The 15863-nt window shown below is 42.2% G+C and overlaps 1 protein-coding gene across 1 annotated transcript in view; it reads right to left on the bottom strand.

Moving 5' to 3' along the window:
- Positions 1–15863, bottom strand: part of LOC131483350 (zinc finger protein 334-like) — a 107322-nt gene that overhangs the window by 79011 nt on the left and 12448 nt on the right. The window lies entirely within an intron of this gene.

Genomic DNA, 15863 nt, shown 5'->3' with positions numbered 1-15863 from the left:
GGTCTCTCATACAGTTGCAGGGTCTTTACCCACTAGGTTACTGTGCCTGGTCCAATTGGTTAATTTCTGATCCAGCTCCCTGCTAGTGCACATGGAGTGCGGAGGATGTCCCAAGTGCTTGATTCCCCGGACTGATATGGGAGAACTAGGAAGAAGCTTCAACCTAGACCTGTTTTACCAACAGGCTTGATCAAAAGTGATCTTCACCACGACATATGATCATCAAGCTCTCTTCAATCAAACATAAGGAAAAGATTCTTAAATGTGAACGTAGAAAAAGTTAATTGACATATAAAGGAATGCCAATTAAACTCATAGGTGATCTCTCACAGGAAACTACAGGCAAGAAGAGAATGGAGTGACATATTCCAGATTCTAAAAGAAAAAATTGTCGGCCAGGGATAACATATCCAGCAAAGCTTTCTTTCATCTTTGAAAATGGAAAAAAAATTCTTCCACAGTAAAGAAAAGCTAAAAGAATTTGCCTCTTCCAAACCTTCCCTACAAATGATACTTCAAGATGTTCTCCTGGCAGAGAAGAGGAATGGCACCTACCAAAACCAAAGGCATATGGGAAGAAAATCCCAATAAAATGGCAACAGAAGACTAAACCAATGAACAACCCATTCCTAAAATGACAGGACCAAAGTAACACCAATGTATATTAAACTCTGAATGTAAATGGCTTAAATTCAATCAAACACCATCAATTAGTAGACTGGATTAAAAAACAAAACCCATCTGTTTATTGTCTAGAGGAGACACACTTCAACAAAGATCAGCAGAAACTATATCACATGGGTTTTGTTGCTTTCCTGTTGGTTTCATCTCTTCAAAACACTTTCTTCTGATTAAATCATTCAATGACTTGTAGATCATGCAGTGGCATCATTTTCTTCAAGAAGGTTCTTGATTTTTATTTCTTCAGCTACACATTAGTCATTTAATAGCATGTTATTTAACTTCTTGGTGTTGTTAATTTCTTTTTTCTCCTGGATGTTGATTTTGATTTGTGGTTCTTCATTTAAGGGAATGTATAGTAGCCGTGTAATGGAGACTGTCATATCTGGTAACATGTCATTTAACTTCATGGCATTGTAAATTTCCTCTTTTCTTTCTATTGTTGATTTTGTATCATGACTTTTCATTTAAGGGGATGTACAGAATCTGTGAAATGGAGACTTAACATCCAGATGTGAGGATGCAATGTGGTATGCATTTCTGCTTCCAGACAAAGATGGACTTACAATGAAACTGGTTACTATGTCTTGACAATAGGATTCTGGACTCTGCTCTTGTCCATGCCCGCAATGATGGACATATGACTGAGTATGAAGAACTATATGTTAGTAATGATATAGAGAAACTAGGTGGGGGGGAGGGAATTGGGAAGGGGATAAGGGAATATGGAACTGTATTATAAAGTGATAGCAATAATACAATGTAAAAAAAAGGAAAAAATGAAATACAATGGATCACTAGGGACTATCAACAGCAGTTATAAACAAATAAATTGTTAGAAATGCTTAATTTCTGGATACTCAGTACTAGTCGACAAACTGAATCAAAAAGACATTATAAAACTTGACAAAATCAACAGACAGTTACCAATGAATTAGGACTAAATCTCTTCAAACCAAAGGTCAACACTAGGTGTCTTCACTACTAAATTCTACCAAATTAACACATTTTCTAGAATTACTGTAAAAATTTTAAACAAAGAAAACAATTCCAAAATTATGCTAAGCCTAACAACACTGATATTTCTAAACTAGACTGAATCAGCAGTAGGAATATCTCCAAATATGACTATTTAAAATATAAATAAATAGACAAAAACAAGAGATGGAATTTCTCAGTAAAAAATGCAATCTCCATTACTGTACAATTAGTTCTCTGTATATTTACTTAATGCTTCTTCTGAAATAATTGCTTATAGTCCAGAAATCTAGTTCAAGAATCACTAAAATATCACAAACCAGTATACCTGATAAAATAGATGCAAAATTCTTATCATATTGCCCAGTGCGGTGGCCTTGTGGCTAAAGTCCTCACCTTGCTTGCCCCAGGATCCAATATGGACACTGTTTCTAATCCAGGCACCCTGCTTCCCCACTTGGAGAGTAAACCATCAGATGGAAGACTTTCCGGTCTCTCCTCCTGTCTATATATCTGATTTTGCATTAAATAAAATCTTTAATAAAAAATTATCATAATACATGTAAAGTAGGGCCTGGCACCACAGTGTAGCAGCTAAGTCCTTACCTTCATTGCTCCAGGATCCCATACAGGTACAGGTTCAAATCCCCGCATCCCCACTTCCCATTCAGCTCCCTGCCTTTGGCGTGGAAAAGCAGTTGAGGATGGCCCAAAGCTTTGGGACCCTGCACCTGTGTGGGAGACCTGGCAGAAGCTCCTGCCTCCTGGCTCCAGAATGGCTCAGCTCTAGCCACTACAGCCACTTGGGGAGTGAACCATAGGAAGGAAAATTTTTCTTTCTGTCTTTCCTCCCCTCTGTATATCTGCTTTTCCAACAAAATAAATAAATATATTTTTTTAAAAAGCATGTAAAATAAATGCAACATCACATCAATAAACTCACATGTACTAGCCAAGGTGCACCTAACTAAAGAATGTAGAAAATGGGCCAATAAATGAAAAAAACAAACCAAGTATTTCACATAAACAGGATGAAGGAAAAGCATCATTATAATCACCTTATAGAAAGCACTCAATGAATTTCTACATTTATTTTGCAATAACATAGATGAAAGTTGAGGCAACCTACAAATATATAAATATACCCCCGTATACCTCAGATGAGGTACATAGAAATAAGCCTCAAGAAAATTGTATCCACAGATAACAAACCTATAGCTATCACACAACAGAATGCCAAAAACCAAAAACATTTCCTCTGGATATGTAACCAAATTAGAATTATTTTTTGTTGTTATGTAATTTGATATTTACCAAAATCATGTAGGCAAAAAAAGGAAATAAAAGTCACAGAAATAAAAGTGAAGATGCAGACCTTATTTCATGGCTCCTCATTTATAGAAATGTACAGTGATGGAATAGTGAGGTCTACCATATCCAGATGTGGGGGTACAATGCAAACTGCATCCCTGCTTCCCAACAAAAGATGGACTCCCGTGAAACCATTGAAAATGTGTAGACAATGGAATGCTGGATTGTTTTACACTCCCTGTACCAGCAATGTCGGGGCACACTTTAACAAGAAGCTGATGAAATTGTGACTCCATATGTAGGACTTTTCCATTATAGCAACATGGGGAAAATCTGTTGGGGGGGGTGGGAATTTTGGAGGGGGTAATCCCAGTCTATATGAAATGATACCACTAAATTCTAAAATTCAAAATAAAAATATTAGAAAAAAATGAATGCTAAATAAGTTTTAATGCTAGATTTCCACTGATTTTATTAATAGTGAAACCCAACGAGTGTCAAGAGACCGTATTCAGCCATTAAAAAAACCAAATTCTTATTTGTTACAAAATAGATGAAACTGGATATAAAGAAAAGAAATAAAGCAAGTGGAGAAAAAACTAACATGTTATCCTATGTCAATGTCACAAAAAGCTGCAAAGTTATAAGGCGATTATTACAGGTTGAGAAGAGTGAGGCCTAGAGAAAGGAAGGAAATAGAACAGGTAGCAAAGAAAGTGAGACAGAAGGAACGAGATCCAGAGTTCCATCCCAGTGCATGGTCACTGTAGTTCACAATAGGGTAAGGTTATGCAGGCAACTGGAATGGAGCACCCTGTGTGTTGTAAAAACAAAGATAAATGGGAAGAAGAGAAAAAATGGCCGACCATGGAGGGATGATGTAAAGGGGAAGGCAGAGAGAGAGGGCCAAAAAGTGCCAGAAGAAGGAGCAAGTCTAGTTAAAAATAGTATACACAGGTGTGCGAATCCCACAGGACACTGCGGAATCAACAAGATCCACGCAATTTAGAGAATCAACCAAAAATAACAACAACAAATAAACCAAGGCAGCGCTCAGCGGCGCCGCAGCTCGAAAACAGTGAGTTGGGAACCCAGCAGGGGAAAGGCCGGCGGGAGTTTTGACTGGAAAATATACAGGCAATTTTGGGAGATAGTTGCACAAGGCCCCTCCAGTGGCAGCTGGAGACTGCAGGAGTGCTGAAACCTCTAGCACTGGTGGCGATATTAATAACCTTGGTGGGACTCAGGCAAAGACAGGGATGGCTAAGTAACACACATTCCCACATAACGAACGCTACGGTACCGGAAGGGCGCTAGGACCCTGAAGTGCGGTAGCCGGCAGCTACCCCAGGATCACAGCTAAACTAAATTCTGGACCAACCCAGGCCGAAGGAAAGCGGCCATGCCTCAGACAAAAAACCAAAGCAAAACAACAACAACAAAAAAACCCTAGGCACTGAAACCTAAGGCGCTGAAACCTGAAACCCAGAAGGGAAACAAAAACAACTCCCTGGGCCAAAGGAAAACAAAAACCTAGGCTAGCAAGACCTCAGGCCACCCACTAGGTGGCAACAGAGGTCAAGGGTGAGAATTCAGCAACACCTTGGGCCACAAATATGAAATGCAATAAGAGAGGTAGTGACCTAGACACAGCTTCCTCCACCCCAAAAAGCCACCATAAAGCCTGGTCAATCGCAGAGATTACAGATGAAGAAATTGAAGATGTCTCTGATAAGGAGTTCAGAAAAATAATTATAAAACTCTTCAGAGACAATGAAAAACGATGGGACGAGCTCAAAGATTTTAAAAACCACATAATCACAGAAACAAAATCACTCAAAAACGAGATCCTGGACTTGAAGAATAAAGTTGAGAGCTTAGCCAACAGAATTACAGCAGCAGAAGACAGGATATCCGACTTAGAAGATTCCCAGAATGAAAGCAGGCAGATTATTAACCAACTAGAGTCACAACTACACAAGGCGACCAAGACGATCCAGGAGATGAACGACAACATCAAGAAGTCAAATATCAGAATCATGGGGCTCCCAGAAGGAGTGGAAAGAGAAACAGGCATACAACCAGTACTTGAGGAAATTATGCAGGAGAACTTCCAAAATACCTGGAACATGAGTCCAATCCAAATTCAGGAAGGCCAGAGGACTCCCCACAGGGTGGACCCAAAATGACCCTCCCCAAGACATGTGGTAATCAAGCTACCCTCCAATGAATACAAAGAAAGAATCCTAAGGTTAGCATGAACCAAAGAGAAGCTTACATTTAGGGGCAGGACCATCAGAATCACTGCCGACTTCTCAGAACAGACGCTCCAGGCAAGAAGGGAGTGGAACAAAATCTTTCAAGTACTGAAAGAGAACAACTGTCAACCAAGAATACTCTACCCATCAAAGATTTCATTTGTATACGAGAACGAAACTAGATACTTCCACAGCAAAGAGAAATTAGAAGAATATGCCAACACAAAACCAACTCTACAAAATCTCCTTAGAAATGCACTACTCCCAGAGAAAAAGGAAGCAAGCCATAAGCAAGGATGGCAATCAGGGAGATCTCAATAAAGTCCATCCACGGAAACGACAATCAATTACCAACAACCTCAAAAACACAGGCATATGTCACGGCATAATTATAATTTCTCAATATTAACCCTCAACACAAACGGCTTAAATTCATCACTCAAAAGACACCGATTAGCAGACTGGGTTAAAAATCAGGACCCAACTATATGCTGCTTGCAAGAAACACATCTAACCAGAAGAAACTTCAGGAAACTCAAAGTGAAAGGATGGAAACAAATATTCCATGCCAATGGACGAGAAAAAAAGGCTGGTGTGGCAGTCCTATTCTCAGATGATACGGACTTCAAAGTAACAAACGTCAAAAAGGACAGGGAAGGGCGCTACATCTTCTTGAAAGGGAGGATCCAGCAAGAACCAATCGCCATTCTTAACATTTACGCTCCTAGCCTGGATGTACCCAGCTACGTGAAACAACGACTTTTGGACTTAAAGGGAGACATAGATGAACATACGATAATTCTGGGAGATCTGAACACCCCACTAACACCAATATCAACGCAGCAAATGCTCAACAGAGAAGCCACAGAACTCACACAAACAATAGAACAACTGGACCTAGTAGACATCTATAGAAAATTTCATCCTAAGGCCACAGACTACACCTTCTTCTCAGCAGTGCATGGCACCTTCTCCAGGATAGACCACATAATAGGACACAAAGCAAGTTTAACTAACTACAAAAATATCAGAATCATACCATGTACCTTCTCAGACCATCACGGAGTGAAACTGGAAATCAACAACTCAAAATGTCCCAGGAAACATGTAAACTCCTGGAGGCTGAACAATATGCTACTAAACGAACAATGGGTCAGGGAAGAAATTAAAGATGAGATCAAAAAATTTATGGAAACCAACGAAAACCCAGATACAAACGTCCAAAACTTATGGGACACCACCAAAGCAGTGTTACGTGGTAAGTTTATTGCAGTTAGCGAGCACGTCAAAGCCCAAGAAAGGCAACAAATGCAGGAATTAAGCACACACCTCCATGAACTGGAAAAGCAACAGCAGAAGGACCCCACAAACAAGAGAAAACAAGAAATTATCAAAACAAGACAAAAACTAAATCAGAAAGAAATTAAAAAAACCATTCAGAAAATAAATGAATCAAAAAGCTGGTTCTTTGAGAGGATAAACAAAATAGATACCCCACTGGCCCGATTCACAAAGAAAAAACAAGACAAAGCAAGAATTAACAGCCTCAAAGATGAAAAAGGCAACATAACAACAGACACTACTACCATTAAGGAAATAATTAGAAATTATTACAAAGAACTATACGCCAACAAATCCGATAACCACTTGGAAATGGAAAGATTCCTAGACACCCACCACTTACCAAAACTCACCCCAGAAGCAACAGAAGACCTGAATAAACCCATTACCGAATCAGAAATAGAATCAGTGATTAAAGAGCTCCCAACAAAGAAAAGCCCAGGCCCAGATGGTTTTACCACAGAATTCTACAAAACATTCCTAACAGAACTAACCCCAATCCTTTACAAGCTCTTCAAAACAATAGAAAAGGAAGCAACTCTTCCAAACTCATTCTATGAAGCCAATATCACCTTAATCCCCAAACCGAACAGAGAATTAACAGAGAAGGAAAACTACAGACCGATCTCCCTGATGAATGTTGACGCTAAGATTCTCAACAAAATCCTAGCCAATAGAATACAAAAAGGCATCAGACAGATCATCCATCCAGACCAAGTAGGTTTCATCCAGGGAATGCAGGGATGGTTCAACATAAGGAAATCCATAAATGTGATACATCACATCCAAAAACTGAAAAACAAAAACCATATAATTGTATCAATAGATGCAGAAAAAGCCTTCGACAAAATTCAACACCACTTCATGTTAAAAACCCTAACCAGGGTGGGGATAGAAGGAACAATCCACAATATAATCAAAGCAATATATGAAAAACCCAATGCCAGCATCATACTAAATGGAGAAAAACTGGATCCCTTCCCACTGAGATCTGGAACAAGACAAGGCTGCCCACTATCACCACTGCTATTCAATATAGTCCTAGAGGTACTTGCAGAAGCCATAAGACAAGGCAAAGAAATCAAAGGAATCCAAATTGGAAATGAAGAAGTCAAGCTTTCACTATTCGCAGACGACATGATTCTCTACATAGAAGAACCAAAAAACTCAATACAAAGACTCCTAGAACTCATACGAGAGTTTGGCAGAGTGGCAGGATACAAGATAAATGAACAAAAATCAACAGCCATGGTGTATGCAAACGGCCGCAAGATGGAAGAAGATCTAACTAACAAGCTGCCGTTCAAAATAACAGAGAAAAGCATGAAGTATCTGGGAATAAATTTAACCAAAAGCGTAGATGACCTTTATGAAGAAAATTACAAAACACTCAAAAAACAAATAGAACAAGACCTCGAAAGATGGAACAACATCCCATGCTCCTGGATAGGCAAAATTAATATCATCAAAATGACTATACTACCAAAAGCAATATATACATTCAATGCAATCCCAATCAAATTACCCACAGCATTCTTCATCGAACTGGAAAAAATGATACACAGATTCATCTGGAAACACAAAAAACCACGAATAGCCAGAACCACTCTGAAGAACAGGAACTTAACAGGGGGAATCACAGTACCGGATCTATGGACATACTATAGGGCAGTGGTCATCAAAACAGCCTGGTACTGGCACAAAGATAGAGAGGAAGATCAGTGGAACAGAATAGAAACAACAGATGGAAACCCACACAGATACAGTCAATTAATCTTTGACAAAAAGACAGACAACAACCCAAGCAAATGGAAAGGTCTGTTCAATAAATGCTGTTGGGACAACTGGTTGATAGCCTGCAGAAACAAAAAGATAGACCCACATCTCTCACCATATACTAAGATCAAATCTAAATGGATAAAAGACCTAAACCTACATCCAGAAACCTTCAAACTTTTGGAAGAAAATGTTGGAAACACACTGCAACACTTAGGGGTAAGCCCTCACTTCCTAAAAAAGACTCCAAAAGCAGTAGAAATTGAGACCAAAATAAACAACTGGGACCTCATCAAACTAAGAAGCTTCTGTACAGCTAGAGAAACAATCGACAAAGTAAAAAAACAACCTACAGAATGGGAGAAGATCTTTGCACACGACATAGGTGATAGAGGGCTGATCTCCAGAATATACAAAGATCTCCAGAGAAACCAAAACACCAGAACAAACAAACTGCTCAAGAAATGGGCACGGGAAATGGGCAGACATTTCACAAAAGAACAAACCCAAATGGCAAATAAACATATGAAAAAATGCTCAAGTTCTCTGGCAATAAGGGAAATCCAAATGAAGACAACAATGAGGTACCACCTAACTCCAGTAAGGATGGCACACATACATAATACCACCAACACTTGCTGGCGAGGATGTGGGGAAAAGGGGAACCCTTCTCCACTGCTGGTGGGACTGCAGACTTGTACAGCCTCTATGGGAATCACTTTGGCGAATACTCAAACAACTGAAAACCAGCATACCATATGATCCAGCAATAGCACTCCTAGGGATATATCCAAAACATCTCCTACACAAGAAACCAACATGCACGCCTATGTTCATAGCAGCACTATCTACAATCGCAAAAACCTGGAAGCAGCCAAAATGCCCATCAATAGAAGACTGGATAAAAAAGCTATGGTCCATCTACTCTATGGAATACTACTCAGCTATTAAAAAAAACGAAATGCAGTTCTTTGTGGACAAATGGGCCCGACTGGAATCCATCATGCTAAGAGAAATTAACCAATCCCAAAAGGTTAAATACCACATGTTCGCCTTAATCTGAGATGAAAAGATGACAACTTGGAAGATAGTACCTGTATATTGTAATATTAGTGCAATCTCTAACAACCTGTATCCAATGCAATAAGATAACGCGATATAATCTATAAACCAACAATTAATGTCAGAATATTTAAGATCTACATCATAAAACTGTAAAACCTACTATACCCTCAATACGCTGTTAACCTGTAATGGGGGGGGGAGTGCAGGGAAATCTTTCAGGACCATAAAAAGAGTGAGAAAAAAAGTACAATATAGCCTATCAAGGTTAAATCTGGTAATTCATAGACAACAGACTCATACCGGCACTAAACAACAATAAAACTACTATACCAATGCATGAGGGGGGAATCGGGTGCGATCCTGACAACCTCTTAACAGGAGGTCATGTGCGTGGAGCAGGGGGGCACTCCAGAGTGGAGCAGGTGGTAAGGAGGAAGCTTGGATCCCAACCAGGAAGACTCCCAGACCTTCACCACAAACTACTAATACGAGCAACCAACTGCCAAGGAGGCCACAGGGAATTGGATGCCCTCGGAGGCTGAGTACTCTGAGGTCACCCACCCCCAACCGGAGCTCCCGCAGGGGATGGAAGAAGTCCAAACACTACCGTGCAGAAACCAACGTCATCGGAAAGACAACCAGAAGCCCTGAGCGGTCCGCAGAAACAGAAGAACAATAAATGTCCTTCGGGACCAAGGAGGAGAGCTTTCTCTGGTCCGAGCCTGGCTCCACCTCTGGACCCCCGCCCTCCCTCGCAGTGACCATCGGGATCGCTTTGAAAACCCCTCACAGCAAACAATCATACAAACTAAAAAAAAAACCTAAAATAAATAGACAAACAACAGAAAGTAGAGCTTGAAATCTGACAGGAAAGAGCTGGCTTGGATTGGCTCATGCCTTGCTGGGTGGGACACAAAGATTAGTCCCTCCTCACCATGGTGTTGAGGATTTTCCTGCACACCCCCCCCCCCCAAAAAATGTTCTGCACCTTAAATGTTGACAAATATCTTGTTAGAGTTACAAGCCAGTCTAGATTATCCCAAAATCTGCCAAGATCAACAAAATTATACTTCAACACAACAAATGGCTAAATACTAAAATGAAATAGACATGAGACAGCTGAATGGTACCCTATAGCCTTTTCAAGGTATATAGCAGCCGGTCCGGTCCTGTATATAAACTAAAATTGAGATGTCAATGAGCTAATCATACGTTGTGTTTAGGACTTGTTTTTTGTTTGTTTGTTTGTTTGTTGTTTTTTGTTTTTTAACATACTGGTTACTCAAAACCATGTCAATTCCATAATATTGCAAATTGCTGTTGATGTTATATTGGGACTCTTAATTGACAGTGAGGATATTATACCAGCTCTGACTTCGGACCAGAAATGGTCTCTCCAAGAAACTGTTCAACCCATCTGGACAATAAGTAGCTGGACTCCATGCTTGGTATATGTTTGCAAGGAAAGAATCTTGATTGAATTTGAACTGTAATGCTGCATCAAGGTGGAGGAACCCACCAGGGGGGAGGGGCATGTGGAGGGGTGGGGGGATTCCCAGAGCCTATGAAACTGTCACATAATGCTAAATATTAATAAAAATTTAAAAAAAAGATAAATGGAAAGAATAGTTACCTAGTTTACCTAGCTTATGCAGCATCTATACTTAAATACTACACTGTACCCTATAATAGTATTCAAGTACATGTTAATCAAAATTCACTGGATTTTTAAAAAATCAGAAACATCCCTTCACACTAAAATGATCTAGGCAGATGCCTAGTTTGCACTGTACTTAGGTAAGTGTTACACAGGTGAGAGAAAAGCAGCTAACACCTGGAGGGCATCCTGGGTCTGGTTAATGCCAAATATGTGTTAACTATACCAGTGTGTCACCATAGCTGCACATTCTTTTTCTTTTTTTCTTTTTCTCCTTTTGTGTTTTTAAAGATAAGTGAGAGGAACCTTGGGAGCTGCTTGCAGTGTAGCGGCTGCTGGGGGTACCAGAGTCAGCTCACATTCAGTGCTTGGAGCCCAAACAACAGTCACCAATGAAAAGCGGTGACTGAATTCTGGGCTTGTGGGCTGCCAGAGCACCAACCGGCACCAGGTTTCTTCTGCTAGCAAACCGAGGGCAAGCCCAGGAGTCTTGAGGCATGAAATTACTACATAGGGGCATCATAGTTAAGGCGGCTGTACATGTAGGTAAAGAATGAATCCTGAGGGACTCCAATGACAGGGTGACTGTACTTGCAGCTAAGTGAGAGGACTGAGACATAGTGGTTTGCAGGGAGAGCTGTATGGGTCAGACTGATACACCAACCCATATGGGAGTCCTGACCAGGGATTCTTAGTAAGGAATATTGTTTACTGGGAATAATACCTTAGTAAGGAATATTGCTGACCACCACACGCTAGCCCACGCAAAAGTTAGGGATGGGGATCTGTCTGACAAGGCTAGAGCCCAGTGCTGAACTGAATGTTAGAACAGGGATGGGTCAGGATAGGCAGGGCCATGACATCAGCAAGTAAGAGAATCAGGTCCAGGTGTAGATTCTGTGAGAGAGATGTGGGCCTAAACCTGTGGAAATACAAGTCCCACTGGTTAGATCAAGAGCTGGGAGGGTGATGGGTTGAGCTAGGTGTGACCATAGAACCTGTCAACATTCGTGGGTACAGCCACCGAGAATAATCCGGGCAGGTCCAGGCTGCAGCACCAGCATATGCATCCTAAAATAAGCAGTGCAGCAGCCTAGGCTTCAAATTTCATAAGCTCATACAAGGCCAAGATGGAGAGGCAGGCTATGCCAGTCAAGGCCCTAGCACCCACTGACATGAGTGAGATCAGGGTCTGGCAGTGGGCAGAGTGGGAGAACTTGGGAAACTCTCCTGCTGAGTCATAGCTCCTGCTGATGAGTGCATGATCCAGGTCTGGAGGTTGGGTAAGGTGGGTAAGGTAGCTCCACCTGTTGGCAAACATGTGGGTTGGTAGTGGATGGGGGTAGACCAGGCAGAGCCAAGCAAATCTTAGCTCACCGGCAAGTGCAGAAACCAGGCTAGAGCACAGGTCATTAGAGGCTAGGCTGTCACACTACCCACATTCATGAGCCAGGGATGGGAACAGACTGAGCAGGTCTAGGTTACAGTGCCCACCAGCAAGAGTTGGGACTGGGGGCAAGCTGGGTCCCACCAGCCTCCAGTATTTGAAAGCAAAGGCCAAGACAGGTGAGGGACTATGCCAAGCTGAGTCAGAGCAACCACTGGCACAAGTAAGATCTATGGCTGGGAACAAGCCTGGTTGGGGAGCTAAGGGGACATACTGGCTGGGTTGTGGCTCCCACTGGGGGGTGTGAGGGCCAGAGTAGGGGATGTTATCTGGACTGGACATGGCTGCAGTCTCCTTGTGGCACAAGTGTGGACTAGGTCTGGTGTGTGCAGACTGAGCTAAACTCCAGCACCCACTGGTGCTCCTCAGAACAAGGCTTAATGTAGGATGAACTAGGCTATGTCTTTGTCCCTGCTGAGCTATGTATCAGCTGTGTCTGGGTGTGGACAATCCTGGGCTGGGCTGTAATACCCAACAGAAAAAAACAGAGTGGGTTGAAGGCAAGTCAGGAAAGGCCACTGCTTCAGCAAGACAGGAGATGGACAATGTAGGGCTGCACCATGGACCCACTGATCTGGCATTTAGATAAGTTATCATGGAGGAGCTTGTGGAATTCCTCTGATGGGACACAGTCCCTGCAGATGAGTGCAAGAACCACGACAGGGAGCAGCCTAGACCAGGCCAGGTTATGTTACCCAAGGGCATACCTTTGGCTCAGGTCTTAGCAACCAGGTTAGGACAGTTCATATCACCCACTAGCAAATCTGAGAGCCAGAATGGTATGTGCATCATGCCGAGTTGGGCCACAGCACCACAAAATGCACATTACAGATAGGACTCTGGGGCTGCTTAGATTGGCTAGGCTGTAGACCCCACCAATGTGAGCTGAAACTGGGAACAAGCTGGGCCAGGCCAGGCTGCAAAACTCCGCCGGGAGGGTGGGGACACACACACACACACACACAAAACAAACAAACAAAAAAACTCAATGGCAAAAGCCAAGGTGAGCTATGCTATGCCAGATGGGCCACAGCACTTAACCATCACAAGTGAGACCAAGGGGAAAGCAGGCAAACCCAGTAGTGCCAGATGGGCCACAGCACGTAACCATCACAAGTGAGACCAAGGGGAAAGCAGGCAAACCCAGTAGTGGGGTGGGGGGTCTGCAGTGAGTTCCCCTATTAAGCCACTACTCTCACTTGGGAATGTGAGAGTTGTTATTTGCGCAGATCAGTCCAGGCAGGGCTATAACAATGGTGGAAATGTATGTTTAGTGGAAGAGGGAAAATCCAAGGTGGCAGATCGTACCTCCTGGTACCTGCATAAGCCAGAGTGGGAGAGGGTTGGGGTGGTTGGGTTTTGCTGCAGCATCACCTAGCAGATGATGGCTCAGGCAGGGGAAAGCTCTTTCAAGCTCAACTGCAGAAACACCTGGAGAGTGCAAGATCCAGGAATGGGAGAGAGCCCATGAGGGAAATAGTGAGCACCTCTCTGATAGCACTCATTGATATGTATAGAAGAGAGGGCTGGAGACAGATCTGATCCAGCAATATCAACCACCAACATGTGCATAAGCTGATTGGGGTGACTGTATGTGCTGGACCCTCTATTGGCATGCACACACAAGAATCAGGTCTTCATCACATCAGATCAAGTTTCTTTGGGGATTCCCCCAACTGAATCACTGGATTCAGAACTCCAACCAAGGAGAGAACTGCAGGTTCCATGAACTGACCATAGAGGGCATTTGTCAGAGCCAGGCCTCCTCTTTGGCTTCAATGGAGCAGTGAACAGCATATTCAGGTGCACATGGAGGATATGACAATACATTGGAGCGTGCAGAGCACACTGGGTACCATAACAGAGCACAAAGAACAGAACAAACTGATCAACTACACCAGACAAGTGCTGGAGGTGAATTCATGGGCAAACAGAAACTGTAAGATGGACTGTATCAACCAGTGGATTCTGGACAGACTTCACTGTGCTTGGAATGGAAAGATGGGCAGTAATTCAGAACTGCTGAACTATCAAAACCTCATGAGCAGGACCCTCAGAGCATGCCCCACATCAGGCATCCTGGGATGGTTGGAGGCTGGGTGTGGCTTCTCCCTGTATGTCCTCCCTTCCCCAGACACAGGAAGGAAAAAGAGAATGTGGAAATGGTGTTCTCACCTAACTTCCTGTAGCCTTGACCAACCACCCAAAACAACTACGTGAAATTAACCAAAAATAAAAAGAAACATAATAATAAAAAAGAATTTCAACAGTCCCCAATCTACAGAGCATAAAATATAGTGGGTTTTTTAATTCCTTAAAAAAACAATTTACTTACTTAAAAGTGAGAATTACAGAGCAGCAGTCAAAACCAGCCAGACAGAAAGACCTTCCCTCCACTTGATTACTCCCCGTGGACACAAGAGGCAGCAAAGTCCAGGATAAAACCAGGAGGCTGAACTCCATTCTGATCCTCCACAGGGGTGCAGATGTCCAAGGAACTGAGAAATTTTCTGCTACCTCCCAAGCACATTAGAAGGGAAGTTGATCAGAGGGTGAATATCAGGGACTTAACTGGTCCTTACATGGAATTCTGGCATTGCATGCAGCAGTGTAACATGTTATCAGAGAACATGCCACAAGGATTATTTAAATAAAAAAATCTGGTAATCAAAAGACAGAAGTTTCCACTAAACCTCCTCCTTATGCCATACCTGATATACAATTGATGATGTCTGGCATTTTGTATAATGTAAATACCACTGCTGGAAAACTAACCTTGAAGCTGGATGGAAAGATAATACACTGCTTTTACAATGTCACTATTCAGCTGAAGGGAAGCATGCCAGAAAAACATGTTTTGGGCCAACTTTTTTCTGAATGCCTTTAACTGAACAGACTGACTCCAGGTCCCCCTCTTGCATCTCACACTTGGTTGGGGCAGATGCAAGTACTTATACCACCACCACATGCTTGCTAGATGCATTAGTAGTTGGCTGGATTGAAAGGGTGGAATAGAAAGGACTAGAATTAGGTGCACTATAATTACATGCATTCATCCCTGTATACTGACACCCTGTTATACTGTTTTATTCATTTTCTTTGTAAAGGTTTATTTATTTTTTATTGCAAAGTCAGATAGGCAGAGAGAAGAGACAGAGAGACAGAAAGAAACATCATCTGTCCAATGATTCAACCCCAAGTGACTAAAATGGCCCATGCTGGGCCAATTTGAAGCCAGGAGCCCAGATACTCTTCTGGGTCTCCCACTCGAGTGCAGGGTTCCAGGACTTTGGGCCGTCCTTGACTGATTTTCCAGGCCACAAGCAGGGAGCTGGATGGGAAGCATGGA

Source organism: Ochotona princeps, chromosome 25, assembly GCF_030435755.1.
Source record: "Ochotona princeps isolate mOchPri1 chromosome 25, mOchPri1.hap1, whole genome shotgun sequence".
Taxonomy (NCBI): Eukaryota; Metazoa; Chordata; class Mammalia; order Lagomorpha; family Ochotonidae; genus Ochotona; species Ochotona princeps.
Note: the sequence above shows the minus strand (reverse complement) of the source record. Positions and strands in the feature narration are given on the sequence as shown.